General features: G+C 46.1%; 1 protein-coding gene across 1 annotated transcript in view; it reads right to left on the bottom strand.

Annotated features, from left to right (window-relative positions):
- The window catches only part of LOC144752889 (uncharacterized), a 67,730-nt gene extending 58,711 nt beyond the window's left edge, over positions 1–9,019 (bottom strand). Inside the window, exon 1 of the mRNA XM_078640715.1 lies at positions 8,958–9,019. The gene's annotated coding sequence lies outside the window, so the exon portion shown is untranslated. The remainder of the gene's footprint in view (positions 1–8,957) is intronic.
- Positions 9,020–15,171: the final 6,152 nt, after the last annotated feature.

The following is a 15,171-nucleotide window of genomic DNA, read 5'->3' as shown; positions in this document are numbered from 1 at the left end:
CTCTTGTCAAGTTTTTGGTGTTCTACCATTGCAGAGAGCGATGCGTGCGGCTGTCTACCAACACCAGGTCTGTGAGCTGACCTTGAGCCTGATTCCAATATTGTGCCAGGTCTTGCATGTGGTACTATGAAGATGCAGGATGCCATCATGCCTATTAACCTCATGAACACTCTTGCCTGGAGAGACTGCTGGTGTTGGAAAGTGGAGACTAAGGCTTGAATGCTCTGTATCCTGGCTGGACTGGGATACGCTAGAGCTGTAGACGTGTTTATGGTAGCTCCTAGATACTGATGCACGTGCGAAAGCTCTAGGTGCAACTTTGTGTAGGTGATCGTAAACCCTAAGTTGTGCAACAGTTGAATTGTCTGCCGAGTGTGTTGTACACATTGGTGGAATAACTTGGCTTTTATGAGCCAATCGTCCAGATAAGGGAACACGTGTATCTGTTGTCTGCTGAGATGTGCTGCTACTACTGCTATGCACTTTGTGAACACCCGTGGTGCTGTTGTGACACCAAACGGAAGGACTTTAAACTGTTGTCCTTGTATTACAAACTAGCAGCCCATCCCAACGTTGTCCGGGTATGAATTGCTGCCGGCCAGTAGTATATTGTTTTGTAGGATTTCGTTTTGATAGCATTTCTTATCTGTGACTGGCCTGTGAAACGCTCCGATTCACAGTGCACTGCTGATGCACTTAAGAGTGCGCGTTCAGTAGTGTGTGAACTAGAGTTTCCCTATATTATTTTTCCTTGCAATATTATATGGTGCGAACTCCACAACATGGCATGAGCACAATTTACATTACAGAAGAACACATTCATTTGTGGTAGGCACGGGGAGACAAAGCGATTTGCCTGGAATCACAGGATGTTGAGTTGATGCCGAGATTCGAAGGTAGCTCCCCAGCTCTAAAGTTCGCAATTCTAGAACTTGTGGCGGGAGGTGTGTCTAAAAGTGTATGTTGGTGCTGGCCATCAATGAGAGAGACAATCGGTGGTGAAAAAATATGAGTATGTTGCTGGAGATGTGGGCCACCGTGCCACCAATGTACTTACCAGGGGAGGGTAAACACCTAGTTTTTTCTTTCCGCATACCATCACTCCGCATACATTCATTAAGAAAGTACCATGACTCCGCAATGCCATTATAACGCATAGCATTACATTTTATATGCTTTTACCATGCATACATTTACAACGGAATTCATTGTAAATGCATGAATAGTAAAAGCATGTTTTTTTTTAATGTTTGGATATGGTAAGTATGGGTATAGGGGTATATGTTTTGGGGTACTGAGGTATATGTTTTGAGGTGTTTGGGGATTTTAAGGGTTCAGATATAGTTTTGGGTTATGGGGTACAGGGGTAGTTTTAGGGTTTAGGGATAGGTATGGGTTTTGGGGTACAGGGGTATTTTTAGGGTTCAGGGCTAGGTTTGGGTTTTGGGGTATAGGGGTATTTTTAGGGTTCAGGGGTAGGTTTGGGTTTTGGGGTACAGGGGTATTTTAAGGGTTCAGGGCCAGGTTTGGGTTTTGGGGTACAGGGGTATTTTTAGGGTTCAGGGCTAGGTTTTGGGGTACAGGGGTAGGTTTGGGTTTTGGGGTACAGGGTTATTTTTATGGTTCAGGCCTAGGTTTGGGTTTTGGGGTACATGGGTATTTTTAGGGTTCAGGGGTAGGTTTGGGTTACAGGGGTATTTTAGGGTTCAGGGGTAGGTTTGGGTTTTGAGGTACAGGGGTATTTATAGGGTTCAGGTCTAGGTTTGGGTTTTGGGGTACAGGGGTATTTTTAGGGTTTAGGGATAGGTTTGGGTTTGCGGTACAGGGTATAAATATAGGGTTAAGATGGGTTAGAGTTTAAGGGTGTTGGGGTATTTTAAGGAGTAAGGGTGGGTTATGATTATGGGGTGCAGGGGTATTTAAAGGGAGCAGGGTGAACACCCGGAGCTGGAATGTACAGAACCTGGGAAGAAAAAACAATGAAATATTGGGCACAACGCTCGCTTTTTTTCCCCGTAATCCCGTGCCCCGCACAGGCCCCCAGCACATGCCCACAGCACACGATATGAAACATGGCATGAAGGGCGGAACGTACCACACGCCCCCAGCGTTTGTGACCCCCCCAGCACACACCCACAGCACAACGCAGACCCGCCCACAAGGGACTACTTTGCTGGCACGGTTCTTTTACCTTTTAAATGTACATGGTGGGCGTCTGCATAGCCTATGTCCTTCTGCTGCAACTGCCCTTTCCAACGCTGTATTGGGTGTTGTGATTGGTGCTGTGGTTCCTGAGATTACCCGCCTCAAAGGTTTGGGCTCTCTCTTTATTATATTAGTATGAATCACAGGTATTTCCTGTGAGCAGGATGTATTGGAATGTGAAAATAGGCGTCCTTTAGGTCTAGTGTTGAAAGGAAATCGCCTTGTTGCTTTAATGGGAGCACTTGTTGTATGTAATGGTTGAGGGTCTGAGGTCGAGAATTGGTCTCAGTGTCCCGTCCTTTTTGGGAATTAGAAAATACAGCGAGTAAACCCCTGTTTCTTGTTCCTCTAATGGGACTAGCTGAATAGCATATTTTTGTAGAAGTGCTAGTACTTCTTGTTGAAGCAGAGTCAGGTGATCTGTGGCCATAGGACGCTGCCTGGGTGGTATGTTTGGGGGGGTTGCTCTAAGTTCTAGCCAGTAGCCATGTTGGATAATCTGTCTCACCCACCTGTCCATTGTGATGGAGTTCCAGACAGGCAGGAACTGTGTTAATCTGCCCCCCACAGGAGTGGAATACTGTTGGGGGAGCAGAGGGAAGTCCCTGTTTAGTTGTGGAGGAGCGATTGCTGTTGTTACCGCGACCTCTTCACTTGTTATTATTGCCTCTGTATCCTCCTCTAAAATACCCTTTGTTAGTGGATGTTTGAGTCTGCGTCTTGAAAGATGTTGTTGTATCTGCTCCAGTGTGTTTGGAGCCTCCTCTATAAAAGGAGCGACTAAAAGAACCTCTAGTCTGTGTGGACTGTAGAGCTCCCATTGACTTTGCAATGTCTGTGTCTTTCTTCATTTTTTCCAGTGTAGTGTCTACTTCTTGGCCAAATAATTGGTTTTGGTTGAAAGGCTGGTACAAGATTGTGGTTTGCACTTCTTGTTTGAACCCTGAAATGCGCAACCACGCATGTCTTCTGAGTATGACACTAGTATTTACGGCTCTAGCAGCTGTGTCTGCGACATCTAGGGCACATTTTATTGAGGCATTTGAGATTAATTTGCCTTCTTGTATGAGCTCTGTTGCCTGATCTTTATTTTGATCCGGAAGGTGTTGTAGTAGTGTCTCTAATTGGTCATAATGAGCCCTGTCATAACGTGATAGAAGGGCTTGCGTATTGGCAATGCGCCATATATTTGTAGCTAGTGCCGCTATTCGTTTACCTGACGCATCAATAACTTTGGATTCTTTGTCAGGTGGGGGCGTTTCACCAGAAGTCTGTGAATTCGCTAGTTTTCTTGCATTGGACACCACTAAAGAGTCTAATGGAGGGTATCCTTTAATATAGGTTGGGTCAGCTGGTGCAGGCCTATATTTCTTTTCTATTCTTGGATGTAGTACCCTAGTGCGTACAGGATCTTTGAATATTTCTGGAGCATGTTTAATGACTCCTTTGATCATGGGAAGAATTTGAGTAGATCAGTGTGATGGCTCAAAAGTGTCTAACAGAAAATCTTCAATGTCATCAGATTGCATTGTGACATTGTGGTAAAGAGCAGCTCTGTGTAAGAGGTGGTTGAAACCAATGCTGTCTTCTGGTGGAGAAGGCTTTGACGGGTATAACTGTGGATCAGGGATATCAGGCACATTATGTGGTGGAAAAGTATAGACATCCTCATCTAAAGGATATGTATTTGGGTCTACATGTGGATCATCCCCACCACCTAAGTCATACTCCTCATCAGTCTGTGGTGAATGTGATGATGCAGGAGAGGGGACAGGAGAGATTTGAGGTGATATGTAAGGAGGGACAGGAGAGGAAGGAGGGACAGGAGAGGAAGGAGATACAGGAGAGGGAGGGTGCATAGGGGAAGTTGCACAGTCCTTCTTCTTGGCAGGAATCACAGATGGAGGTGGTGTTTCTGCTGGTCTCTTTTTATGAGGTATAGCACCTACATGTCGAGTCTTTGGGTTTATGTAGATCTTCTTTTGTTTAGGATCTGGTCTAAACAGTTCATCTTCCTCTACAACCTTCTTCGGCTTCGACTTTTTCGGTTCCGACAGAGGTTGTTTTTGGCGTTTTGCCTTAGGAGGTGTTACAGCGTCCTGTGGCAAAGTTTTCGGTGCCGAAGGTGTTGTTTTCGGGTTGGTAGGCGTGTCCGAGGACTTGGGAACCTCAGAATCAGGCTTTGTGGGTGTTGGCACCGGAGCGGGAGTCTTCGGAGTGGAAGTTGGCCTCGTCGGCTTTGTGGCGTCAGCTTTCCCTCTTTAGGTTTGGAAGCGGACGGCTTCGGGCCGGAGCTTCTTTCGGTGCCTGTACCTCTTTAGGCTTTGGCGTCGAAGGATCTTTTACTTTCGGTGCCGAAGGGTCCTTCGCTTTCGGTGCCGAAGGGTCTTTTGGCCTCGGTGTCGAAGGGTCTTTGTGTTTCGGTGCCGATGGAGGTGGTGGAATCTGCACGTGTGGCTTGCTCGGTGCCGAAGCACCTGAAGGCGTAGTTGCTTTCCTCCTCGGAGCCGAGCTCGAAGGCTGGGCTTTAGGAGAATGTACTTGGGCAGTGCATGTGGTGCAGGGGCAGAGGTACTCACGGGTTGACGTGATGCAATCGAGTTGTCCGAGTCCTCTGCCTCTGATATGATCAGGAGATCAGGCGAATCCTCTTCCGGAACGAGCGGAACCTCGTCGTCGAAGATATCCTCCAGTGCTGGGGCTGATCTCATTTCGTGTCGACGGGCCCTCCAAACCCGGATGGTCTTTTTTGATCGGAAGGATGCACAAGCTGTGCAGGTCGACTCGGCGTGATCCGGCGATAGGCAGAGGTTGCAAACCTCCTGGTGGTCGCTATGTGGAAATTTTGCTCGGCATACCGGGCATTTCTTGAACGGAGTTCTTTCCATGTGGTGTAGGCCGCACGGCGTCGATAGGCCCAGCGGTCCGCGTCGATGAACCGGAATCAAGTTGATGGCGTTGAAAGTTGTATTCAATGTCGATATTAGTTATAGGAAGTTTTTGCGCTTCGAAGTTGCAGAAAAAGTTTTTCTAGCCAGAGCGGAGAAACTTTCATCCGAACTCAGTGGCGGAAAAAAACAATCTAAGGATGGAGCCGATGCCCATGCGCAGTATTGTCCAAGGGAGGAGTCACCTATATCGCGACTACAAAGACTTCTCCAAGAAGACAACAACCTGCAATCATCCAAGCCCAACACCAGGTGGCGATCTAATGCATAGTGTACAATCTGAAGCTCATATGCCTCGAACACATAATTTCAATTAAGTATTACGTAATAAAATTAAACATGAATTGCAAACACCATTTGATACAGTGCCTGCTGGCATCCATACAGTAATTTGTTGTTGACAAGGAAATGTTAGCAAAATTTATCCATTTGCTTGTTTATGTGTTTTAGCAAAGTGATACTCTGTTTTCTCAATTTGAGATGGGTCAGAATCCTCTGCTTTGGTTTGGCCTGTCCTCTGTCACTTTACTTACTTTTGTGCGCACCGGGTTAAATGTTGATCCAGTGAGGTAGCTGCCTGGCTGGTAGTCGGATCTTCCACGGTATTTAGGCCTTCACTTTTGAATATCATCGATTTTGCCCACATTCTAAAATCCTGCTGCCATTTTTCTCTGCGTTCATATTATGCCTTACGTGCCCTTAGAACTTCTTGGCATCAGCATTGATATTAGCTGCGTGAAGCAGAAATGTACATTAGTTACCAGTGATCATATGTAAGTAAGGAAGTTGTGACAAGCTAGACTTGATTATAAAAGATGATGGTAAATTCAGCCAGCAGGAAAGAACAATTACCAAAAATAATGGACTAGCACCTCAGCCCAGCATGAGTGATTGCCATAAATACTGCCCATTGCACATGTTATGAGGCCAGCCAAGCGGAAACAGCACAAGGCTGTGAGTACATTCAAGTCAAAGTGTCATTGCAAAGGGCTCCAAGGTTAGTCACATCTACATTGGCGCACACTGGTATTTCCTGATGATTCCCTCTCAGAGCAGTAAGACAGAGTCTTGTATCCATCCCGTCACTTCTCACTCTCACGATATATTTGCGATATTTCACCACGGTCCAAACACCAACTCTCTAGAAAATGGCGTTTGCCCCTTTTTCTTTTGTTTTTCTTTTGAAATGAAATGAAATTAAATGAAATTTAATTTGTAAAGCGCATGGCTGCCCTAGAGCGTCCCAGCGCTAACCCAACAGATAACAGGAAGAAACTCCGAGAGGAACCGGTACTTAGGGGATCTTAGGAAAAAGAAAAGTTTTGAGCGACTTTCGGAACTTAAGGTAGCAGGGTTCGGTCCGGATATGCCTAGGGAGTGCGTTCCAGTTTTTCGCCGCATTTACAGTAAAGCGGCGTCCTCCTGTGCGGGCCTTCCTAACTCTTGGAACTATGGCAAGATTTTCCAAATCCGACCGGAGGGCCCGAGTGGGTCTATAAGGACGAATCAGGCTCCTAAGGGCCGGAGGACCTTTGCCCTGGAGCGTCTTATGGGCAATGCATGATGATTTGAAGGCAATTCTCTCACGAACTGGCAGCCAGTGGAGAGCTCTCAACAGTGGTTTTACTTTTATGAACCCCTTCCTCCCAACCAGTTGAGGGGAATTTCCCCACCTAAAACTGCAGTGCTATTTAATAATGCTCTACAGTGCAGGCGGCGAAATGTGTGTCTGCCGAATGAACGCAGCCCGAAGTCCGCACACTGTCACCATGCTCTCTGTCCCTCCTCGAGCAACCCTCCCCAGGGTCCCCCACCAGTGTGTACCAGGGCTCCTAATGGGACTCAATGGTGCATCCCTGGCTCTGGGAGAGAGAAAGAAAGAGAGTGGAAGAGATGAGTGGGGTGTGAGATGGGTAGGGGTAAGGGAGGGAAGTATGGGTGGGGGAGGGGCAGGCAGGTGTCGCAGCCAGGAGCGGAACAGGGCAGTGAGCAGATATCGTGCCCAGAAGGTCCGAGCAAGAGTCTGCCGGGAGAGTAGTGAGGCTCCGCCCATCTAGCTCCCCGGTAGGCCCACCACAGGTATGCAGATGAGTGGTCGGAGGAGGAGGGGTTGGAGATCTGGGAGAGCCTTCACTTCAGGGGGTGTCCCATAAGAAGGGTGTCCATGTGTGTGTAAACACCTGTCTGGTACTGCATGCTGTAAATAACAAGTTCATGTGAAGCAGTCTGTATCATCGCCACCATCCAGTCCTCCTGTAAAGGGGGCACGGTCGACCTCCACTGACCAAGAATGCAGATTTTAGCTGTGGCCAAAGCAGTATGAAGAAGGGGGCGTTGTGGGCGGGAGATGTCTGGAAGGTCTCTGGTGTCGTGAAGTAGAATAACGGGGTGAGTGAGGGGGAAGGTGAAGTGGCATGGATGCCCCTAAAGTGTCTGCAACATAAGACCAGAGGGCACTGCTTCTTATTCTTATCCAGTCTCACCTTGCAAAGCTTCCCTAGTTCATCCAAAGTCCATTTGTGCACATCCTTCCCACAAGGTTTGAAGCTTGAGGACTGTGCATGTAAAATGATATGTTAGGGCCGCACATGTGTGCTAACACGCCACTGTCAGATCCCATGTCAAGATTTAAAGTTTAGGAAGGCACGGATTCCTGTTAGTTGTAGCAAACCTCACTTTCCATCCTGGACAGTTTTCCATATTTCAGGAACTGGAACTGGTATAAATAGTTAAGAGGCCGGCCTTTGTCAAAAGTAGGACATTTCCCATATCACACAGATCACCCAGGGTCTGACAAATCCCGCCAGTCCATATGTGCATGGTCATCAACTCTTGTAATTATAGAAGGTGTCTAAGGCACCATATACTAAAGAATTGAATGTATGGTGTATGCTGCAAGAAGTGTCAGACTCCCCCTTCCCAGTACCCTGCACCCAGTTGTGCTATGAAATAAAGCACTGCTGTGCTTCAAGAGCCCCTCAGAAGACACCCAAGAGGATCAGTGACCTCAAATAGGCCCCTCAGAGGGGTTAATACAACCAGGGCATTACATCTCCACACCACAAAGCAGCTTAGCACAGAAATGCAGCCATAAAGAGCAGCTGGAGGTTGTGTGGACCAGTCACCCTACTCACTGTCATATTTCATAGTTTTGAGCCTAATCATACTTGTGTGACCTGCCCAGACTAGGGAGGTCAGAATAGGCTTTAGACTCTAAAAAGGCAGATTCAGTTATCAGGCACATTTACTTTACAGGAGCCATCTTGCTGAGGCGTACCCGGCCCCTAACCACGAGCGAGGAGGACTGTAGTCCAATTTGCACAATCTCAACTCTGGCCATGTTTTGCCAATAATGTTTCTTCGGGGTGTGAGTCCATCAAACCCACAAGAGGTGAAATTCTATGTCTGCCAGGGCAATCCTAACTCAGAGAGCTGCCTCACATCCCATCAAGGCTGCCGATGGGACCAGCGCGATTTAAACTCTGTCAATGTACAATTCAAAGGGAGCGCAAAATCTCTCCAGGGTCTTGAACAGGTGAGGAACAGACTCATGCAGGGTCTTCAACTAACTTACTGTGAATTCTGCATACATTTACATTATATGTGCAGTTCCACACACGCGTATCCCCCAGTTTTGGAAAGACATCACGGAGGTGGAGCGGCAAGACCTCTACTCCAAATGCAAACAGTGACAGTGGGCAACCCTGTCCCTTTGCCCTTTCTATCACCCACAACAATCCCCCAGTGCTGAATATGACCAATTGTTTGCTTTAAAGCTGTGAGACAGGAGTTACATCCACTTACCTTCTGCTGCAGGATCACTAAAGCTGGCTACTTCAACCGCATCAAAAGGCTGGTGGCCACCTACACAAGGAAATATATAGTCACAATAATTACAATTATCAACAGTGTTCACTGTGTTTGAGCATTATACAGGATTTGACAATTTCCAATAACATTCATGTTGGTCGCAACATACAAATTTGCCATCATAAGTAGGAGCCAACCAATGTAAAAAAAGAAAAATACAACTGTAATGGAAGTAATGCAGACGCCTTGCACTATGCTGCGTGGGTAAGTGCCATGTTTTGTGACTTTATACAGGGCCCAAGCTGAAGGAAATATGTCAACAGATCAAAATGAAGCTAGTCATGCTGATTGTTGCCCCTCTCTTACTTACACAGCAATGTGGTGCAAGAGAGCACGAGGTCTATACATTTGTACAAATGTGATTTTGTGTTAACAAATGTGACCCTAAATAGACGGGCACATTTACTACGTTTTTGTGTTGAGATTGCATCACTTTTATAGAGCTGCCCTGGCATAAAATCATTTTTGACATTTATTAAGCCACGCAAAGCCACTTTACATCGTTTACTAAAATTAAAGTGGGGCAAGCCACCACATACCACTACCTTGCATTACCTTCTGTTGGGAAGGCGTTGCAGAGGGGTAGCATGGGCGTTCTCATGCATCTGCCTATAAACAACTTGTAAACCTTCTACAGAACGAGCACCTTTATCTTGTACTAGCAGCCCGTCCCGACGTTGTCCGGGTATGAATTGCTGCCGGCCAGTAGTATATTGTTTTGTAGGATTTCGTTTTGATAGCATTTCTTATCTGTGACAGGCCTGTGAAACGCTCCGATTCACAGTGCACTGCTGATGCACTTAAGAGTGCGCGTTCAGTAGTGTGTGAACTCGAGTTTCCCTACTTTATTTTTCCTTGCAATATTATATAGCGCGAACTCGACAACATGGCATGAGCACAATTTACATTACAGAAGAACACATTCATTTGTGGTAGGCACGGGGACACAAAGCGATTTGCCTGGATTCGACATTTGAACGTACCTCCCCAGCTCTAAAGTTCGCAATTCTAGAATTTGTGGCGGGAGGTGTGTCTAAAAGTGTATGTCGGTGCTGGCCATCAATGAGAGAGACCTGCGCATTTTTCAAATCGGTGGTGAAAAAATATGAGTATGTTGCTGGAGATGTGGGCCGCCGTGCCACCAATGTACTTACCGAGGGAGGGTAAACACCCATTATTCCGCAACTTTCTTTCCGCATACCATCACTCCGCATACTTTCATTACGAAAGTACCATGACTGCGCAATGCCATTACAACGCATGGCATTACATTTTATATGTTTTTACCACACATACATTTACAACGAAATTCGTTGTAAATGCATGAATGGTAAAAGCATGTTTATTTTTCATGTTTGGATAAGGTAAGTATGGATATAGGGGTATATGTTTTGGGGTACTGAGGTATATGTTCTGGGGTGTTTGGGTATTTTAAGGGTTCAGATATAGTTTTGGGTTATGTGGTACAGGGGTAGTTTTAGGGATAGGTATGGGTTTTGGGGTACAGGGGTATTTTAAGGGTTCAGGGCTAGGTTTTGGTTTTGGGGTACAGGAGTATTTTTAGGGTTCAGGGCTAGGTTTTGGGGTACAGGGGTATTTTAGGGTTCAGGGGTAGGTTTGGGTTTTGGGGGACAGGGTTATTTTTTTGGTTCAGGGCTAGGTTTGGGTTTTGGGGTAAAGGAGCATTTTTAGGGTTCAGGGCTAGGTTTGGGTTTTGGGGGTATTTTAAGGGTTCAGGGCTAGGTTTAGGTTTTGGGGTACAGGGGTATTTTAGGGTTCTCGGGTAGGTTTGGGTTTTGGGGTACAGGGGTATTAGCGTTCAGGGCTAGGTTTGGGTTTTGGGGTACATGGGTATTTTGGGGTCCAGGGGTAGATTTGGGTTTTGGGGTACAGGATTATTTTTATGGTTCAGGGCTAGGTTTGGGTTTTGGGGTACAGGGGCATTTTATGGTTCAGGGTTAGGTTTGGGTTTTGGGGTACAGGGGTATTTTAAGTGTTCAGGTCTAGGTTTGGGTTTTGAGGTACAGGGGTATTTATAGGGTTCATGGCTAGGTTTGGGTTTTGGGGTACAGGGGTATGTTTAGGGTTCAGGGTTAGGTTTTGGGTTTGGGGTACAGGGGTATTTTAGTATTCAGGGGTAAGTTTGGGTTTTGGGGTACAGGGGTATTAGCGTTCAGGGCTAGGTTTGGGTTTTGGGGTACAGGGGTATTTTGGGGTTCAGGGGTAGGTTTGGGTTTTGGGGTACAGGATTATTTTTATGGTTCAGGGCTAGGTTTGGGTTTTGGGGTACAGGGGTATTTTGGGGTTCAGGGGTAGATTTGGGTTTTGGGGTACAGGATTATTTTTATGGTTCAGGGCTAGGTTTGGGTTTTGGGGTACAGGGGCATTTTATGGTTCAGGGTTAGGTTTGGGTTTTGGGGTACAGGGGTATTTTAAGTGTTCAGGTCTAGGTTTGGGTTTTGAGGTACAGGGGTATTTATAGGGTTCATGGCTAGGTTTGGGTTTTGGGGTACAGGGGTATGTTTAGGGTTCAGGGTTAGGTTTTGGGTTTGGGGTACAGGGGTATTTTAAGGGTTCAGGGCTAGGTTTAGGTTTTGGGGTACAGGGGTATTTTAGTATTCAGGGGTAAGTTTGGGTTTTGGGGTACAGGGGTATTAGCGTTCAGGGCTAGGTTTGGGTTTTGGGGTACAGGGGTATTTTGGGGTTCAGGGGTAGGTTTGGGTTTTGGGGTACAGGATTATTTTATGGTTCAGGGCTAGGTTTGGGTTTTGGGGTACAGGGGTATTTTGGGGTTCAGGGGTAGATTTGGGTTTTGGGGTACAGGATTATTTTTATGGTTCAGGGCTAGGTTTGGGTTTTGGGGTACAGGGGCATTTTATGGTTCAGGGTTAGGTTTGGGTTTTGGGGTACAGGGGTATTTTAAGTGTTCAGGTCTATGTTTGGGTTTTGAGGTACAGGGGTATTTATAGGGTTCATGGCTAGGTTTGGGTTTTGGGGTACAGGGGTATGTTTAGGGTTCAGGGTTAGGTTTTGGGTTTGGGGTACAGGGGTATTTTAAGGGTTCAGGGCTAGGTTTAGGTTTTGGGGTACAGGGGTATTTTAGTATTCAGGGGTAAGTTTGGGTTTTGGGGTACAGGGGTATTAGCGTTCAGGGCTAGGTTTGGGTTTTGGGGTACAGGGGTATTTTGGGGTTCAGGGGTAGGTTTGGGTTTTGGGGTACAGGATTATTTTTATGGTTCAGGGCTAGGTTTGGGTTTTGGGGTACAGGGGCATTTTATGGTTCAGGGTTAGGTTTGGGTTTTGGGATACAGGGGTATTTTAAGGGTTCAGGTCTAGGTTTAGGTTTTGGGGTACAGGGGTGTTTTAGATTTCAGGGGTAGTTTTGGGGTACAGGGGTATTCTTAGGGTTCAGAGCTAGGTTTGGGTTTTGGGGTACAGGGCTATTTTTAGGGTTATGGGGTAGGTTTGGGTTTTGAGGTACAGGGGTATTTATAGGGTTCATGGCTAGGTTTGGGTTTTGGGGTACAGGGGTATTTTTAGGGTTTGGTGATAGGTTTGGGTTTTGGGGTACAGGGGTATGTTTAGGGTTCAGGGTTAGGTTTTGGGTTTGGGGTACAGGGGTATTTTAAGGGTTCAGGGCTAGGTTTAGGTTTTGGGGTACAGGGGTATTTTAGTATTCAGGGGTAAGTTTGGGTTTTGGGGTACAGGGGTATTAGCGTTCAGGGCTAGGTTTGGGGGTACAGGGGTATTTTGGGGTTCAGGGGTAGGTTTGGGTTTTGGGGTACAGGATTATTTTTATGGTTCAGGGCTAGGTTTGGGTTTTGGGGTACAGGGGCATTTTATGGTTCAGGGTTAGGTTTGGGTTTTGGGATACAGGGGTATTTTAAGGGTTCAGGGCTAGGTTTAGGTTTTGGGGTACAGGGGTGTTTTAGATTTCAGGGGTAGGTTTGGGTTTTGGGGTACAGGGGTATTCTTAGGGTTCAGAGCTAGGTTTGGGTTTTGGGGTACAGGGCTATTTTTAGGGTTATGGGGTAGGTTTGGGTTTTGAGGTACAGGGGTATTTATAGGGTTCATGGCTAGGTTTGGGTTTTGGGGTACAGGGGTATTTTTAGGGTTTGGTGATAGGTTTGGGTTTTGGGATACATGGTATATTTATAGGGTTAAGATGGGTTAGTGTTTAAGGGTGTTGGGGTATTTTAAGGAGTAAGGGTGGGTTATGATTATGGGGTGCAGGGGTATTTAAAGGGAGCAGGGTGGGCACCCGGAGCTGGAATGTGCAGAACCTGGGAAGAAAAAACAATAAAATATTGGGCACAACGCTCGCTTTTTTTTCCGTAATCCCGCGCCCCGCACACGCCCACAGCACACGCCCACAGCACACGATACGAGACATGGCATGAAGGGTGGAACGTACCACACGCCCCAGCATTTGTCACGCCCCCAGCACAACGCAGACACGCCCGTAAGGGACTACTTTGCTGGCACGGTTCTTTTACCTTTTAAATGTATATGGTGGGCGTCTGCATAGCCTATGTCCTTCTGCTGCAACTGCCCTTTCCAATGCTGTATTGGGTGCTGTGATTGCTGATTGGTGCTGTGGTTCCTGAGATTACCCGCCTCAAAGGTTTGGGCTCTCTTTTTATTATATTGATATAGATATAGACATTTAATGTATAGCAGTTTCCTAGTCTTTATGATGTTTCACATCAGCCTCTTAATACCTCAATGTCACCACTTCCCTCTCTCCTGACCCTTTCAACTAACCAAGCTCCCTTAAATATTTTTTATTCTTTTTTCCAGTAAAACTAAATCATGCAATCTCTTACACCATCTTCTCTTAAAGCGTACCTGTTTTTTTGTTACAGGTTAACTTTTTCTTCACTCCCTAAACTGACAACACTTTGTTTACTTTTCGAATTAAAGAAATTGTCAAATTATTTTGCCGATTAACTTGCCAGGAACAAAGTTATGATCAAAATATTAAGTGAGGCAAGAAATAATTGGAAAAAAACTCTCAAACTGATGAAAGGTTTGTGATATTTTGCTTTTGGAAACAAATTACCTGGTTTTCTCCAGGGCTTGTCCTCAAAAGAATCCAAGTCACCCCCAGTGGTGGAACCCCATTAATACTTCCGGGGGCTTCAAGATCAACACCTTTTACTTTCCTCCTGTAGGAAAAAAACTAAGGTGAAAATTACATGTGCAACTATTTTTTAATCTTCATTTGTGCAATTTGTGTGCATAATTACTTAATTAAATAAGCCAAATAATGTTCTTATTTTAACACTTCTAAAGTGATTCAGGCACCAAAATGCATTTGAGCAGTTTGACACTCTAGCGATGAAACACAGTTAAAGACACAAAGAATGTGTACATTTCATAGTGTGACTTTGTAACATAGCACAAGGTTGAACCCACCAGGACACTACACATGGATTTAATACAAGCCCAGCATTCGGGGATGGGGCAGAGAAGGGACAAGTTTCTTCTACAGAACACAAGATCTAATTTTAATAAGAAAGATGACAAAGAGAAACACACGGTACCTTTGCATATGTGCACCGACCGAGCAGCAGTCAAAAGTGACGTAGCACGAGGGGTAACGTGCCAAGGCTGATGTTAACCTTAATACACCTTCTTAACTCACCTTAGACAGCTCGAGAGCAGTTCAGGCTCCTCAGCTGATGCCCTGGAGCTGCCTCAACCCCTCCAAACCATGCTCTCCTCTCCCTACAAGAAATCCCATCCCCAGACCCCTCTCCTGGGCAGGTGTCCACAGGGTCCTCGTCCCACCCCCAGACCCCTCTCCTGGGCAGGTGTCCACAGGGTCCTCGTCCCATCCCCAGACCCCTCTCCTGGGCAGGTGTCCTCAGGGTCCTCAGCCAAGATGGAAAAAGGGCCACAACATTTCACAATTTCTTTTTACCCGGAAACCAATGCGGTAAGGGTTAAGGTTTGTCATTCATCAATGAAAGGAAATGACATCATCACTGCACTCCAGAAAACCTATCTGGAAGACAGAGAGCACATCAGTCTTGGGATTACACGATTCCCTTAGACTGTCATCTTCCAACACAAAACATAACAGGGCCTCCCTATCATTCTATAAGACACTGAACATTAGGGGCTAGAATAAAAAGATAGACAA

The sequence above is a fragment of the Lissotriton helveticus genome, chromosome 5_1, assembly GCF_964261635.1.
Source record: "Lissotriton helveticus chromosome 5_1, aLisHel1.1, whole genome shotgun sequence".
Lineage (NCBI taxonomy): Eukaryota > Metazoa > Chordata > Amphibia > Caudata > Salamandridae > Lissotriton > Lissotriton helveticus.
The sequence above is the reverse complement of the archived record's forward strand: the minus strand, read 5'-3'. Positions and strand labels throughout refer to the sequence as shown.